This window comes from Gracilinanus agilis, chromosome 1 (assembly GCF_016433145.1).
Source record: "Gracilinanus agilis isolate LMUSP501 chromosome 1, AgileGrace, whole genome shotgun sequence".
NCBI lineage: Eukaryota > Metazoa > Chordata > Mammalia > Didelphimorphia > Didelphidae > Gracilinanus > Gracilinanus agilis.
Window position 1 is genome coordinate 425,305,806 of NC_058130.1, and position 18,134 is coordinate 425,323,939.

The following is an 18,134-nucleotide window of genomic DNA, read 5'->3' on the forward strand; positions in this document are numbered from 1 at the left end:
CCATCACTGGAGTAGTAGTTGGTCACTGCACTGATTAGAATTCTTAAATCTTTAAGGTGGTTTTTTGTTTTTGTTTTTGTTTGTTTTTTTTTTTAACCCTTGTACTTCGGTGTATTGTCTCATAGGTGGAAGATTGGTAAGGGTGGGTAATGGGGGTCAAGTGACTTGCCCAGGGTCACACAGCTGGGAAGTGGCTGAGGCCGGGTTTGAACCTAGGACCTCCTGTCTCTAGGCCTGACTCTCACTCCACTGAGCTACCCAGCTGCCCCAAAGGTGGTTTTTAAATATGGTTATGAAATGAATTATTCTCCTGGTACTGCTCTCTCCTTCAATTCCTAGAATTAGGTAATCTAATTCTTAATCAGAACAGATCTTAACAGGGAAAATCCATGCATGTATAGAAAGTTACTTCTCCCCAAATACATTGTCTATTGGGAAAGTTTTTCAGACCAGCTTAGGTCAGTGAAACCTGGTCCATACCAAACTCCAGAGTTTTGTCTTGACTCAAGTATCCAAAAAGATCATATGGAGCCTTAATAGCTATACATTGGGAGCCCTTAAGTAGTACCATCTGCCTTCTAATATCTTTCATAAGATCTGTAATAAGCTGGTATAGTATCTGTTGTTCAGTTTCAATGAATCTCATTCTAGAGAACTAAGGGTTCCCTGTTCTTGGCTTTTTTTTTTAACAACCACATATATTTATCCAAGAGCTGCTGATATCGTCTCAGATTTCCTTCCATCTATTCTAAATATATCTTATATGTAATTACTTATTTACATTTGTCTCCCATGAGCTCCTTGAAAGCAAGTATCATGATTTTTTGCCTTTCTTTGTATCACCTTGTTCTTAGTACAATGCCAGGAGCATGGTAAGCACTCAATAAATATTTGCTGACTGAATAACTGACTGACTTGACCTCAATTATCCAAGGGGAAGGGGATACAAGAAAGGATAAGCATTTATATAGTACCTATCATGTTCTAGTCACTGTGCTAAGCATTTAAGCAAAAGGAGGCTGATTTAATGCTAACATAGTCCCACCTAAAACACATTTTTCTAAGAAAGTACAAGATCTAGAACATGTACCCTTTTTATAGATTACAACATTTATTATCATTAACAATAGGGAAAAATAATGAATAGATTTTTTTATGGAATCTCTTGCTGAAAGACTTTCTAAATGTGGTTGGAAAGAAAAGGCACCGTTTTGAAGTTTCATGATGAGCACTTGAACATTAAAATAAATACAATATAAGCACCTATAGAAGAAGTAGCTTTCATTACCCAAAATAAAAATCTATTTAACTGACATTCATTGATTAACCCTTTTTTCTCTTCACAAGTCTATCTACTTTATATAGAAAAACTGGGCCAATTATAAGCTATGAAGTTTAATATCTAATTAGAAGAAGAAATAGAACTAGAATCCTGGAATCCTAACCTACTACTAAATACTATTAACATTACCCAAGTATTGCCCAGCTACCAATCTGTAGCATGCATATTCTGGTCTGCAACATTTTTACTACCCAAAATAAAAGTTTTGAATTTTTATAGGCTAAAAAACCCACAAATCATGGTTATTCTTTTTTCATCTTCTTTATTCTCTATATTCTACTTCTCTATCATGGCATCCCAGGTTTCTGTCCCCTCAAACATATGATTTTCCACAAAGCTGAACAGTTTCTATTACTGCCATTTCTTGCTTTATCACTAAATGGAACCAAAGAAAAGAAAGTTTTAATAGTAAGAAAGATTCTACAACAATTTAAAAAATAAAAGAAAGTACAAGTGCCTTAATTGTGTTTTCTTTTGTAAGCCCTTTTCCTCCCCCTCCCCAGGACACAAATAATCTTCATCTTTTCCATGAGCATCCCCAAATTATTAATGAATAGGACCTAAGGGATAAAGCATCTATATTTCTGTTGGCACTCCCTGGCTAGTAATGAATGCTTAACTTATAGATGGCCACCCAACTCTTGCCAAGAGTATCCTACTCAGTTCTTGTCAGAATATAAATTAGGAGATTATTAGGGATTGGGGAATACCCTACAGTTTTCAGGAAGCTCAAACAGTGCAGTAACTATGTCAATTTCCTTCTTGCATTTTGCCCCAGAATTTACAGTCCCCAAAGAGTCCATAGCATTATGTAAAATCCTTTCAATAGTCTCATCATTACAGTCTGTCCCGTAGGTCCCCCTTAAATCAGAAATCATTGATGAGAGACTAGTTCTATCACTGATTCCCACCTCTCTCATACTCGAGTAGTTATGCTTATTTATTCCACAAACATATAAGGTCACTCTACACAATTTTACAAGAAACAAATTTGTCTGGATTATTGGCAAAGTTTATCTTCCATAAAATGCTGCTAAAACCAACAGCTTTAACTTACATCATACTTCTCTCAAAATAAATCAACAGCCTTGACCTATAAAATACTTACATACCAACACACTCGCATGCATGCATGCATATATACCTTTATATATCTATGCCTCTATATATCTATCAATGCATATTTTATGTATTATATATAATATATATTATATATACATACTTTATATATGCACACATAATATAATACATTATTATAATTGCAACACATGTTTTTACATAGCATGTTATATATTACATATAATATATTACATAATAATATATAATTACAAATAATATATAATATATGTCTCACTGTAGCCTACTAGCGCAAGACTATTGAGATATGAGCAATTTAACTTCAAGCTCATAGTGTGTATTGGAAAAGCCCATACAGTGCTGCCCTTAGCCCAGCTAGCCCTGGTTCTCTCATAGTCTCAGCTTCTTTTTCCTAAGGGATGGTTTGTAGTGAGTGTCCTTCACATAACTCAAGCCTTCACCTCTGTATAAAGGTGGGACACTCTAAAGTCAATTCAAATCTAGATGCTCAGATGCTATTTGATAACAAAACAGTACTAATAACAGCAGTGGAATTATCCTAAAACTTCGATTTAGGATAGAAAACGAAATGAAAGAAGTATTCATAGTTGCCATTTCCCAAATTAATACATTTTTCACTCTTCTCTTCCCCAATATAGTCCAGAGAGAAGACTCCCCTTCATCCAAATTTTTGCCTACATGCTGGGGAAAATTTGCCCCTCTTGGCTGTTCATCTGGCCTTCAGCAGCAGTTCTCACCCTACAAGTCTCTTTTACCTCTTGGCAGTCAGCAATCTGCCACTCTCTTCTCCTGATTCTCCCCCTACCTCTCTGGTTTCTCCCCTGTCTGGTTTGCTGGGTCATTCTCCATCTCCTGTTGTACCACCTCTCTAGGGATATTGTCTGATCTCTCTGAACTTCAGAACTTCCCAGATGTTCAAAGTCTAGTCTGGTTCTAGCAGATGTAGAATAGATACTAACTAGATTGTTTGCCTTGGGTTTTCATGTCTTTCTTTTCCGCTTCCCAGGATTTTCATCTCTTCCCCATGATGAAATATCACAACCTCTTGTGCCCAGGCATCAATCTTTTTTTTTTTTAAACATTTGCTTTCTGTCCTATTAATAGTTCTAAGATAGAAGGGTAAAGGTGAGGCAAATGGGGTTAAAGTGGCTTGCTTGCCCAGGGCCACACATCTAAGAGGTATATGAGATCAGATTTAAACCCAGGTCCTCCTAACTCCAAACCTGTCTATCCACTATGCTACCCAGGTGCCAATCTTTAAGAAGTCAGTGTTTGTTGCATAGCACACTAGGAAGCTTTAATAGCTTAAAAATTCAGTTAATCTTTTGGAACACCCTATATATGCATGCTATCATTTAAGCCCTCAAACTACTGCACAAGCAAATGTTTATTTATTTACATATAACATTAATTCTAAAAAATGTTAAGTTTCAAGTGTCCTCCTTCCCTTGTATCCCTCCTCCACTCATAAAGAAGGCAAGCAATATATCAATTATACATGTAAAATCATGCAAAAGATTTCCATATTATCAATGTTGGGAAAAGAAAGTGAGAAAAATAAAGTGAAAAAAGTGTACTTCAATCTGCACACAGAATTCTTTAGCTCTCTCTCTGGAGATAAATGGCATTTTTTATTCTGTCCTTCAGAACTGGATCAATGTATTGATCAGAGTAGCTGTCTTTCACAGCTGATTAGCATTAAATTATTCCTATTAGAGTGTATAACGTTCTCCTGGTTTTTGCTCACTTCATCTTACATCAGTTCACATAAGTCTTCCCAAGTTTTTCTGAAATCATCCTTTTCATCATTTCTCATAGCACAATAATGTTCCATCACAATTATGTAACACAACTTGTTCAGCTAGTCCTCAAATCATTTTCCAATTCTTTGCTATCACAAAAAGAGCTGCTGCCAATATTTTTGTACAAATAGGTCCTTTCTTTAACTTTTTCAAAATCTCTTTGAGATACAGACCTAGCAGATTTTTAAAAATCAAAGTATCTAATTCTATATAGCAAACCTTTAAAAACAAACTATGAAGTTAACTAGATACACTGAGTATACCTATTCTTAGGAAGCTCAGAACCATAGAAACTTAGAAGCAGAGAACTTTAGAATCTCCTTGTGCAGTTCACACCACATCTTAAGTTAGTGACAAAACTTTCCTTGTCACTGGTTTCTTTTGGCAAGCACTCCAGTCTTATTTGTTGGATTAAAAAGGGAGGTTTTTGTTCCATGCCATTCACTCTCTGGGTTTTAAAAGGAATGTCTTCATGTCAACATCTGTATTTGATTCAGCTATGAACCATATTGAAGTAAATTATAAACTTCTTAATTGGTTCCCTTTAGCATTAGATTTTTGTTCTAAATTCAGCAAATGAAATAATTTTCTTAAAGTGGTAATCTACCTCATCATACTCAAATGCTCAAATATGGTCAGATTTGACTGTTCCTCCAATCATGAATATTTGTCTACAGGTTATAGCCCATCTGTGTTTGTCCATTCCATGTGATTCTTGTCCATGGTCTCCCATATGTACACCAAGACCCTTCTTCATAGCCCATATCTCACCCATAGGACTAAAAAGAAAGAATGGGCTTTGATTTCTTCATCCAAAAACTGTCTGTCCATATCTTTTGACCACTTTTCTATTGGGGAATGGCTCATGTTCTTATATATTGGAGGTTTTTAGTTAAATTATATATATATATATATATATTTTTGTGATTCAGATTCTCTCCGTCCCTCCCATGCTCCCTGAGGCAGCAAAGAGTCTGATATAAGTATTTCCATATTCCCCATGTCATGACTAAAGTCAAATATCACATATACAATAAAAACTCATGAAGGAAATAAAGAGAAGGATGTCATGCTTTTATCTGCAATCAGATTCCAACACTTCCTTTTTTGGCTGTAGATAGTGTTCTGTTTTGGTTTTTATCATGAATTCCTTGAGCTTATTTTAGAACTTTGCTTTGCTGAAAACAATTTAGTTCCTCACAGATGATCATTGTATAATATTTCTCTTATGATGTACACTGTTCTCCTGGTTCTGCTCACTTCGTTTTGCATCATATTCCTTATATTTGACAAAGTTCTCTATATATTTCAATAGTTAATCTCTATTCAAGAAACTATAATTTTTTCACAACTTACTGCTTTCCTTCTAATCTTAACTGCATTTGTTTTATTTGTATAAAAACTTTTCAATTTAACGTATTCAAAATTATCCACTTTACATCTCGCAATGCTTTCTCTCTCTTGTTTATTCATAGATTTTCTCCTATCCATAAATCTGCTTGGTAAATGTGCTCCCTGTTCTTCTTGTTTTGGAGAGCAATCTGGAATTATGCTCAAGGATTTGTAAAACTGTGTATGCCTTTTGACCCAGTAATACCACTATTAGGTTTCTTTCCTAAGGTGATAAGGGAAAAAGGAAAAGAATCTATATGTTCTAAAATATTAGTAGCACCTCTCTTTGTGGTGACAAAGAACTGGAAATTGAAGGCATGCCCATCAATTGGAGAATGGCTGAACATGTTGTGGCATATCATTGTGATGTAATACTATTTTACTGTAAAAAAATAGTAAGCACATTAACATTGGAAAAACATGGAAAGGTCTACATGAAATTATGAAGAATGAAATGAGCAGGATGAAGAGAATATTATATCCAGCAACAGAGATATTTTTTGAAGGATGATTTATGTGTGTCCACCTCAAGAGAAAGAGATGATAAATAGAAAGAAGTAGAACAGTCTTATACATACATGTATATCTTTTTGTCAAATAATGCCTTCTCTAATGAAAAGAGGGGAGGGAGGGAGTTAACTGGACATTTTAGTGTAACAAACAAACATATTAATTAATTTTTTAAAAGGATGGGCTATGTTATAAGGTCCCTGCCACTAGAAATAACAATATTCTGGAGATGAAAGTGACCTTAGAAATCACCTAGTGTAATTAAAATAAAATTGCTCTTTATATGTTACATGAAAAAGTGAAATGAGCAGAATCAGGAGAACACTGTACATGATAACAGCAATAGTATATGATAAACAGTTATGAATGACTTAGCTATTCTCAGCAATAAAGTGAACCAAAACAATCCCAAAGAACGTATGATAAAAAATACCAACCACCTCCAAAAAAAGAACTGATGGAGTATGAATGCAAAACAAAATATACTATATTTCACTTTCTTTCTTCATTTTTTCTTTGTTTCTTCCACAAAATTATTCATATAGAAAAATGTTTTACATGAATGTACATGAAAATCTATAACAGATTGCTTACCATCTTAAACAGGGGGGAAAGAAAGGAGGAAGGAGAGAATTTTGAATTCAAATGTTTTTAAGTGAATGTTAAATTAAATTAAAATAAAACAAAATAATTGCTCTTTACAGAATACTTTTACACATCTACATATCTCATTTGATTCTCAGAACAATTCTGAGGTAAGTAGTTCAAGTATTATACCTACTTTACTGTTAACGAAAGGCAACAAGCAAGCCCAGTAACTGTAGGACTTAGCTTGGATTAGCCTAACTACTTCTCACCCACTTTGTGATCTTGGGCAGTCCTAGAACTCTACTTCCTTGTCCTCCAAAACCTTATCTATTAGGAAGAGGGAGTTTTAACTGGGTGATCTGTTGGGCCTCTTCTAATTCTATTATCTTGGGAGTGTCAGGACTTGTCCAAAGTGACTTTGCTAATAGGGATACAATTCAAATCCACATTTTACATAAGACTTTCTTAACTTGGGATCTTTGGACAAATTTCAAGGAAGCCATGAACTTGGATGGGGAGAATTAATATCTTTATTTCAATATAATCTGCTTCCTTTGCAATCTTATATGTTTTATTTTTATGTGTTTAAAATGTTAATCTAAGAAGGGGTCCATAGACTTCATCAGACTACCGAAGGGGTCCAGGACACAAAAGAGCTCCTGTTTTTATATCAAGATGACAATTAAATCCAGAGTTAACTCACTTTTATATTAGAGAAAGGCAATATGGCAAAAAGGAGGGAGTTTCCTCCCCTAGACTGGTTAATGAACTTATAGATCTAGTTTCAATCCCTATTATATTAGATTTGATCTGAAAGAAACAGAATCATTATAAGCCCTGCTCATGGGGAAACTAGTCCTTCTGCCTCTCCTTGCCCTGGAAAATCATTTAAGTAAGGTTCTGAAAACCAGGATGATCTTACAAATATCTCTAATAAATTCCTGGTTTTGTTTATTTGACTCACCTTAGCTGAGATAACTTAGCCTTTCATGCCACAATAGTTGTTTGAGTAGAACTGCAGTTATATTAGATGCTTTTGAGTGGCCACAAATGATTCTCCCAATTTGGACAGGACAGATCAATTTGTAGCTAAGCACCAAAACCCCAAACTAAGAACCCAAATAAACTAAAGCAAAAAATTTTATGCTTTGATCTGCATTCTGACTCCCACAGTTCTTTCTCTGGATGTGGATAGGATTCTTTCTCATAAGTCCCTCAGAATTGTCCTGGATCATTGCATTGCTGTTAGTAGCAAAGTCTATCACATTTGATCATTCCACAATATTGTTGTTACTATGCTTATTTCACCCTGTACCAGTCCATGTAGGTCTTTCAAGCTCTTTCTGAAATCATTCTGTTCGTCAGTATTCCATCGCCATCATAGACCACAATTTGCTCAGCCATTCTCCAATTGATGAACATCCCCTCAATTTCCAATTCTTTGCCACCACAAGAAGAACTGCAGAACTCTCTTTCTAATATAGAAAGCAAGAAACATGAAAGTTAAGACACAAAGCAGTAAGAATGAGTTGAAAATGGAGAGCAAATGGAATGGTTGCCACAATACAGAAGAGCAGCCCTTCAAACCCTATCCTACTCTACTGAGATGTTGCAAACATTAATATGTTCCAAAGAACGTTAGGTGTGAGGGCTAATGTCTTCTGTCAGTGCCAGAGCTATGGATTCCATAGAGCCAGGAAATACTTGAAACCTTGCCCTTTTCGTGAGAAGCTGGGGCCACGGGGTCTCTGACTTCCTAGGGTGAAAGACAGCAATATTTCAGACAATGAAATGCAGCATCTTTACAGCAGGGTGTGATAGGAGCAATATTTCCTACAGCTGGGACATGTAGACCTAGTTGAGCTTTACCTAAAGCCTATTGCATGTTAGATGAATTTTTTTTTCCTAAAAAGAATTTAATTGACCCAGGAAACTGAGGTTTTGGCCATTAACGTGGCTTTCTGGTCTCCTAAGTACAATAAGGGCCAAAAACATGAGAAGCTCCTTTAGGTTTCTGCCCATGGACCACTAGAGACAATACAGAACCAGGAAAACATCATTCAACTCAACTGAGACTAAAATATTTTTAAACCTTTACCTTTCATCTTAATACTGTGTATCAGTTCCAAGGCAGAAGAATGGTAAGGGTGAGGCAATGGGAGTTCAGTGACTTGTCCAGGGACACACAGCTAGGAAGTGTCAGAGTTGAATCTAGGACCTCCTGTCTCTAGATTTGGCTCTCAATCCACTGAGCCATCCAGCTATCCGCAAGCTATATTCTTGTATCTTTTCATGTTATGGCTAAGTAAAACCCCTTTTGCTAACTACTATGTTCCTCAGTTGTCTCATTTTATCACACTTTTGAACATGACTTCCAACTGAGCTCAGGGCAGACCTGGCCAGTTACATTGGTGATAGTGGGCAGAATTGTTGTGGAATGTATTGCCTGAAGTGGAGGAGGGGGGATACAGAGGAAAGTAAGCCCCTGGTGGTCTCTATGCCTGGTGGGGTTTCTGGTGACGTTGGCGTCTTAGGAGAACTGTATGGGAAGATTAAAGTAAACTCTCTGTGGCTCTTTTAGCAACTAGAGACAGATGCTCTATGTCTCTTAAGAACTATGTCCTGAAGATGATAACTGCAGTAACTGTTGTTTGTGGAACAAGCATTATCTTTATATTTAGGGGTGATAGTGATCTCCAGACCCACCAGCTGTGGTAAGTCTGGGTGCCACCTCCCTCCCACCCCGAGACTGGAATTCATTGATTGTCTGAAAACTTCGCTGAAGTAACTACTTGTGACTTTTTATATGGCATTTAGGAAGCCATTATAATCTCTACCACATGGGCTTTTTATTGGTACTTTTAATGCAGGACACTGGGCAGCACTTGAGAGGACAGTGCTTGATCTTCTCCAGGAGTCCAGAGACCCTTCCAGAATAAGAGATGGATGATTGTACTCCAGTTGGCAGGGGAAGTTGGAAGGAAGGAGGACTTCTATAGCTTAAAATGTTAAAAAGATATATATGTTCCAGTCTTATTCTGAAACAGTGAATTATAAGTTTCTCTGTGTGTCTATGTGTCTGTCTGTCTCTTTCTTTCTCTCTATTTCTGTCTGAGTCTCTCGACATCTCTCTGTCCTGACAGAGATGGTGGCTGCTTGAATATGGCAGATTGAACATGTATAGTAGTTGAAAAGAGAGTCTGATCACCAATTTTGCTTTGGGTCTTTTTCTTGAGTATAAGTGATTGATCCTGAGCTAGACATGCTAGCCTTGGCAACATTGGGTTGATAAGTTCGAAATCCTTCATTTCCTTCCAGACACAGCTAAAGTACTAACCTTCTTCATAGTCTTTCCTGATCCCTCACAATCACTTCTTCCTTCCCTGGCTCCCTAACTTCTCCATATTAATTTTGTGTTAATTGTGTATATATTTATATTTGTTTATTATCTCTTCTTAAGCACAGGGTTGTTTCTTTTTGGTGTGTTTGCATTCCCTACTCATGTCATAGTATCTATCTAGCACATAGAAAATCCTAAGGAAAAGATCTGACAAAGCCACCCTCTTACTCAATAAACTCCAAAGCTCCCAATTGGCCCCAGGATCAAATGCAAAATGCTCTGTTTGTCATTTAAAGCCCTTCATGATCAAAGCCCTTTCCACCTTGCCAGTCTTCTCATTCTTTACTGTCTGCCACATACCATTTAATCTAGTGTCACTGGCCTTCTTGTTGTTTCACTAACAAGACACTCCATCTCTTGACTCCAGGCATTCTCTCTGGCTGTACCTCAAGCCTAGAATGATCTCTTCCTCCCTACTAACTTCCTTGGCTTCCTTTAAGTTCCAATTAAAAGCCCACCTGTTTTTTTTTGTTTTTGTTTTTTTTTTGGCAACGGGGGTCAAGTGACTTGCCCAGGGTCACACAGCTGGGAAGTGTCTGAGACCAGAGTTGAACCTAGGACCTCCTGTCTCTAGGCCTGGCTCTCAATCCACTGAGCTACCCAGCTGCCCCCTAAAGCCACCTTTTAAAGGAAGACTTTACCAATCTCTCTAAAATTCTAGTGCAGGGGTCTGCAATCTTTTTGGCCGTGAGAGCCATAAACGCCACATTTTTTAAAATATAATTTCATAAGAGCCATACAATATGTTTAACACTGAATAGAAGTAAATATCTGCATTTTATGTAAGATCAACAATTTTAAAGTACAATAAGTCTCTGAACTATTTTTAATAACGTTATTATGTGCTAATCAATAATGAATAAAGTACATTAATGTGACTTCTGGTGCTGCATGGTTTTGCTGATTATTAATCAAAATTATTTTCATTATTAATCAAAAAACAAGACTTAATGGGGCACTATAGTACTGATATAACTGCAAACATACATATAAAACTCCTTTATACTAAGAAAATTGCTGAAATAAAGAGAGAAAAATTCAGGCAACAGGAGGAGAAAAAGCTGCCGGCCTGCTGGTTAAGCCATTTGGCCACATAAATTAAGTAGGAGATCAGGAGATTACAGAAAATAACATGACTTGTGTGCAGGCATTAGTAAGTAGTGGGGGAGGAGGGTACCTTTTCATGGAAAACTAGCCAGGACACATCACACACATTTCCTGGTCCAGGTGTTTATCAGTGCTGCCTACTCAATCATTCTATATCAAATGAAACAACTACTGGGGAGAAATGCTTCTCACTAATGAAGCATATGTAAAGATGTAATCTGACCATAGTTCCCCTTTAAGAGCAGGTAGAAAAGTTAAAAACAATAACAATCCCACAAATAGAGAGTGCAGACCCCATGAATGCACTGAGATAAAGCCCTGTAAATCAGAGGCAGAGGGGTAGAGAATGTAGACAAAAGTGATCAATTACTATACAGAACCCCAAGATGTCAGTAACAGGTGTGGAAAGAGTAAAAGGAGGGCAGAAGGAGGAACACACAGCACACCTACCAAGCCGAACTAAAGACCAGGATTCGTCTTGCGCAGCAATATTAATGAGGGAGCTTCTATCTTAGAAGATAGTCGTCGTACCAAAAGGATCACGTGACGTATCATGTGACGTATCACGTGACGCACATTGTCATGCGTAAACTGTTAGTTACTGTGCCACGATTGACTTTATGGCTCCTGCAGAAAGAGCCATATCTGGCCCTCAAAAGAGCAAGATATGGCTTGAGAGCCATATGTTGCCGACCCCTGGTCTAGTGCCTTCCCTCTGTTGATTATTTCCTATTTATGCTTTATGTAGTTTAATTGTAGCATATTTGTCTGTCTCTTGTCTCCCCTTTAACACTGTGAGTTTCTTCAGGGCATAGACAGTCTTTTGCACAATTTTCTATCCCCAACATGTAGCTCAGGGTCTGGCACATAGTAAGCACTTAATAATTGTTTGTTAACTGATATTAGGCAATTAATAAAAGCTTAATAGTATTTCTTTAGAGCAGTGGTTTCCAAACTTTTTTGGCCTACTGCCCCCTTTCCAAAAAAAATATTACTTAGCCCCCAGGAAATTAATTTTTTTTTAAATTTTAATAGCAATTAATAGGAAAAATAAGTCCACCTGTGGCCATCACTGCCTCCCTGGATCCCTGCAGCACCCACCAGGGGGTGGTGGTGCCCACTTTGGGAATCACTGCTTTAGATCTATGTTTTTGTTTTATTTATATTTATATACTATACATGTTTACATTTATATTATTTTACTAATATTTATAAATATATCATTTGATCCTCATAACAACCTTGAGAGATAAATGCTGTTATTATGCCCATTTAACAGATGTAGAAACTGAGGCTGAGAGAAGTAACATGATTTGCACAGGGTCACACAGCTAGTAATTATCTAAGGCCAGATTTGCACATGGGTGTTCCACCAGAGATTTCTCCACTGCTCCACCTATCTGCTTATTATTTGGCCGACTAATTGACTGGAGCCAGTTTTTTGCCCTAATGCCAATATGGCAGGAGCTGATGCATACCCAAAATATATGTCAAACATGTAGTGCATGCTTGGTTCTAGGTTAGTTTTGGTGTCAGAGGTCCTGGTGCTGAACAGAATCCTGGCAGCAAAATTTTCACAGTGCCCAGAAAAATAAATATGTTAAGGTTAATGGAGGCTTTGCCCACGGGCAGACAATTGCCAGTGAAAGAGGGATGAATTGGGCCAAGAGTCACTTAATAAGTAGTTATATTCCTCTGAGAAAGAAGTCAAGGTGAGACAGAGTAATGGAAAGGGTCTAGGAGTGGGGCAGGGATGGAACCTCGTGTTTGGGTTGGGGATGGGGGCACAGGGTCAGGGTTGGAAGAGGAAGGAGACAAGGGAGGGAAACAATTCCTTTATTCCTGCTAGAAGCTTGAGCCTTCCTGGAGTCACCTCCACCTTTGCCTTTCTCTGAAGTTTAGCCCTCCTTGACTCCTCAAATTTTCCCAAGATTAAGCTTGGGGTGAGTGCTGTGGGCTGGGAGTTGGAACAGGCTGGAAAAAGAAATGCCCTTTACAAGGCTAACTGAGGAAGTAGAAAAGCTTTTAGGCAAGGAGTTCTCTACCATCACCTACCTCTCTGTCCCTTTTGTCCCATGAAGGGGATGGTAGGAGTGGGGATGGGGATTATTGTGGTGGCACAAAGCAGGAAAGAGAGGAGACAAAGGAGGGCGACCTTCCAAGCCTCTTAAACTTTCCCAGGATTGGAGACAGGGAGGGAATGATGAGCTTGGGCAGGCCTGGAAGGATTGAACCCTCCCCCGTCTCACCTAATTAACTACTTATTCTGAAGCATTAGACCAGGGACTTCTGCTACTGAAAGGCTATGCTGGCCTTGCCCACCCTCAAACCCCTGCCAGATTTCCATAACTCTGCTGAACAGGCACTAGCCCAAAAGAGTTAAAAGAACTGAGTTCTAGCTTCTACTTTAACACTAACCAGAGGCTCTTTTTTGTCTGTGAATTGAGGGGGGGGGTTGTACAAAGTGATCTCTGAGTTTCTTTCCAGCTAGGACATTCCCAGAGTTTTTGAGTTTGGGGCTCCACCTCAGCATAGACTCAGGACAGAAGAGCTGAGAGAAGCTTCCTCTGTGGTACTAGGTAAGGCACTTCCCCTCTGGGGCTTCAGTTTCCTTCTCTATAAAATGAACAAATTGTGTTAGATGATCTCTAAGATCTTTTCCAGAACATGATTCTTTGAAGGTTTAGAGCTGGGGGTAGGTTGACTTCAAGTCCTCTTTTAGCCTTGCAACCCAAAGCATTTATGTTTTGCCTTACTCTACCCCCAATAGTCAAGCTTCTTTGATGCCCAAAGTGAAGAAACTATTGACCTTAGTACCTAGTTATTAAGAATAATTAGTTTAAATGGGAAGCTACTTACCAAATGGTCTAATTTCTTGGGGGAGGGGGAAGAAAGAGTCATAACCTCTTCATCATCAGTTGCTTCATGGTTTTCTGAGGTCTCTGCCCTCTTCAATAAGGAGTGGAATTCATCATTTCCAACCACCACCCTCCAATGAGGAGATCTTTCATCTACTTGCCTTGGATGTCTATTCCACTTTTAGACAGCACTAATTTTATGAGGTCTTCTTTCATCAAACCTAAATTTTTTGTCATTGTTCAATCATTTTTTTATTCATGTCTGATTCTTTTTGACCCCACTTGGAATTTTCTTGACAAAGATACTGCAGTGGTTTGCCTTTTCCTTCTCCTGCTCATTTTTGACAGATGAGAAACTGAGGTAAATGGGGTTAAGTGGCTTGTCCAGGATCACACATCTAGTGGCTGAGAACAGATTTGAACTCATGAAGATTGAATCTTCCCAATTCTATGCCCGGTGCTCTGTCCACTACATGACGTAGCTGCCATGCTGAGCTTGTAGTCCACCAAAAATCCCAGCTGTTTTTACATGAAGTGAAAAAGTAGTTGTACTTAACAGATTTTGTGCTTTGTGCATTCTATTTTCTAAAACAAAATGTTGGTCTTTTCCATTCATTTCTATTTATTTTCATCTTATAAGATTCAACCCAATTTTGTTAAGTCCCTCCTCTCCCGGTCCTGGATAATACTTTATATTCAAAGTCTCCATCATTGACAAGATGACTAACTGGTATGCAAGGGTGCAGGCTATTGCCACAGAAGACAGAAAAGTTAATTGATCTTTACAGGGATTGAACTCATGACCTCGGTCTCATTAGCACTGTGTTCTGATTAGCCATGGAGATGAACTTGCATTCATGAAATAGATGAACTTGCATTCTCTTGGCCCTTGGGGTTCTGTTTCTGAAGTATGAGACATAATTATAACACTGTTCTTTAAGGTTTCCTGGGGAGGAAGTGAGTACCCTCTACTGGATAGCTTTTTTTCTTCAACGTGCCTAGCTCATAACACAGTAGGCCCATAAGAAATGCTTGTTGACTAACTAATCAAGAATATAAAGTATTGCCTTGTTTACTCCCTTCATCTGTGTACATATATCTTGCCTTCTCACTTAGATTGTAAGCTCTTTGTGGACAGGGACTGTTTCTATTTATTTTGGCTCCCCTCCTACACTGCTTTAAAGGGTTGCTAGCTAAAAGACTGAATAACTTCAAGATGTTAATCTTAGATGAATGAGGAAATAGAGATGCTGTTGAGGGAAATTTGGAAAATGAGTATAAGAGATTTAGACATGGAGTGAAAAGACAGATTTATAGAAAAAATAACCAGTTTTGAACATAATGAGTTTCAGATTACAATATGACATATCAGTGTAAATGTTCTATAGGCAACTGGAATTACAGAGTTGGAATTTAATTGGGAAATAATGATGGAAGGTACAGATTTAGGAACCAGGAATAGAGCTATGATTGAAGCTAGGAGCAAGAAATCCAGTCTCCAAGAAATGGATTGAACAGAGAAAAGAAAGGATCAAGGACTGAGCTTAGTGGCGAGAGGAGGTGGAAGTTGGGCCAGAATCTGGAAACAGGAAAAGAATCTAGAAAGGCAAACAGGTGTAGAAAGATCATAGAGGTAGGAAAACTAGGGTAGTTTAACATGGGGAAGCTCAGGGGGAGTTTAAAGAAGAGAGTCATGGTAAGGACCAGTTACTGGCCAGAGGTCAGCTCAAGGAAAACCTGAGGACTGAGAAAAGGTAGAACGATTTCCTATTTACCAATGAGAAAATAATTTCAGACTGGTGGTGGCTACCAAGCACTGATTTTCAGAGGTAAAATGGAGAGGATGACAAAATCAAGGTCACTTGTTGGAGGAGGGCAAAAGATAGGATGACAGCTTGGAGTGAAAGAGAAAAGGTGTCAATGGAAGGGTTTTTTTTTTTCCTGTATAGGAGAATACTGTATATGTTTGAAAGTAGAGAAGGAGCCAGTGCAAAGGGTTTTCCCTGAAGATGATGTAGAGAAGGGAGAGTTAGGAAAGGATCAGAGCTCTCCAAATGATTTACTCTAGTTAGTTTGTCTTTAATCTTCACTTCAATGGTCATCAATGTAAATATTCTCTCAGGGAACAGCACATTTAGCTGTGCAGCAGAAAATCCCTTTGTGGAACTATTCTTAAAGGCAGCTGAGAATCTCTACCAAAGTCTGCCTGTTTACTTAATGAAGTGTGTGATGACCTCTACTGGTTCATGTGTGTGCATACAGAAAATGTCATACATAGTATGTGGCTGTTTCTGACGACTAGATCCAGGTTACAGGGCTTAATTCCAAGAAAGCAAAAGAAGGATTTGGAAGCATAATATTGTAACCAAATCCTAGGCAATTTCTCTAGTGTCCCCCTTTTATGTGGGAACATGAAGAGGATGAAGAAACAACCATAAAAGTGTGATGATCTCTTGAATCGGGTTACAGGGGAGTTGAATTAGAGGTTGCCTAGGTTAACTAGGTTGTCAAGGGAATTTATCTCTTAACTACAAACTATTTATATGGTTTTTTCAGAGTAAAATTTTCAAGAATTTATAACAATCTTTCCTTCTCCCTCTTCTCCTGCAGGGAGGCAGTATGCAAACTTTAGGTTTCACTCCTGGCTCTGTTAGCTAATTATAGGGCTTCAGATATAGATCTCTTTATTTTAATGTCTTCATCTATAGAATAAAAGTATTGTACTTGATGATTTCTAAAAGTCTTTCCAGCTCTAATGTTCTGAGTACAGGAATCCTTAAATTGGTTTTAACTACAATGTCAGATATGATAAAAAATAATGTAATATTCATTTGGTCTCCACAGATAGGCAAACACTTTTACTTCCATTATCTTATTTGAAAAATCGTAGGATCATGGATTAAAGGACAAAAGGTCTCTGTTTCCTCCTCTATTTGACAGATAGTCCAACCACCTCTCCCCCTCCATTTTGCAGATAAAGAAACTGAGACCCAGAAACATTAGAAAACTTGATAATAGCTCATGAAATTAGAGTATTATTACTTTTATGCTCATGTATTATGCCAATGGATGTATATATACATATATAAGTATGTATATGTTTATATACAAAGTATACAATATGAAAGTATGATATTTTGACAGCACAAAATAAAAGGAATATCTTGTTAATTAAGCTTATTGGAGCTGTGTGAACTATAAATGGGACTATTTGGGTCATAAAGCCCATCTTAGGGCCAAGTTTTTCCGACTGGGCTGTCAATAGCAACGAATTCAGCAATCCATGTCCAATGTGTACTCTGTTGTCTGCAGACACAGCTTTATCCGCCTTCTTAGAACTCTAATACCATCTGGGGGTAAAAATGCAAATGCTTTTTTGAAGAACAGAGTAGGTTTTCTGGCTCTCCGTAAAGCGTGCATCTTTTCTTGTCCATTGGAGCTGAGAGAGGGAGAATTAGCTCCCTGGGTCCTCTGAGACCCCCTGGAGTGAACAGCCTGCCTCCTGGGCAGCCACCATGTTCAGAAGGCAGCTTTTGAAACTCCTGGAGAGACCCCAGTCTGTAGCTACACGCAGTGCGGTCTGAGGCCGCCAGAGGCGCTGCGCAGGGCTGCGATTAAACCCCCAAGCTCCTGGCGCGCGCTCTCAGAGTGCAGCTGGGGGCCCGCACACGCTGCCGCTGTTGCAGCTGGAGCTTCCTCCTTTTTTCCCCCAGTTCCTCTTATTCTTCCTCCTTCCTCTCCGTCCTTGTACCTCTTCTTTCTTTTCTCTTTTTTTCTCTCCTGTGCTTCTCTGCGCCGCCCCCTAACCTTTTGGGGAGGCTCCGGTCGCTCCTGCCTCCTCCTGCTGCTCCCACGTTTCTGCAATCTCTGCTGCTGCTGCCGCTGCTGCCGCTGCCGCTGCCGCTGCCGCTGCTGTTGGTGGTGCTGGCGCTGTCGCATCTGCATCCACGCCGCCCTGGCCGTGCTTGCCGGGAGTGGGGCTGTTTTTTGCTCCCGCCTTCCAGGCGCTGGGTGCATTCCGCATCCTTAATTGTGTA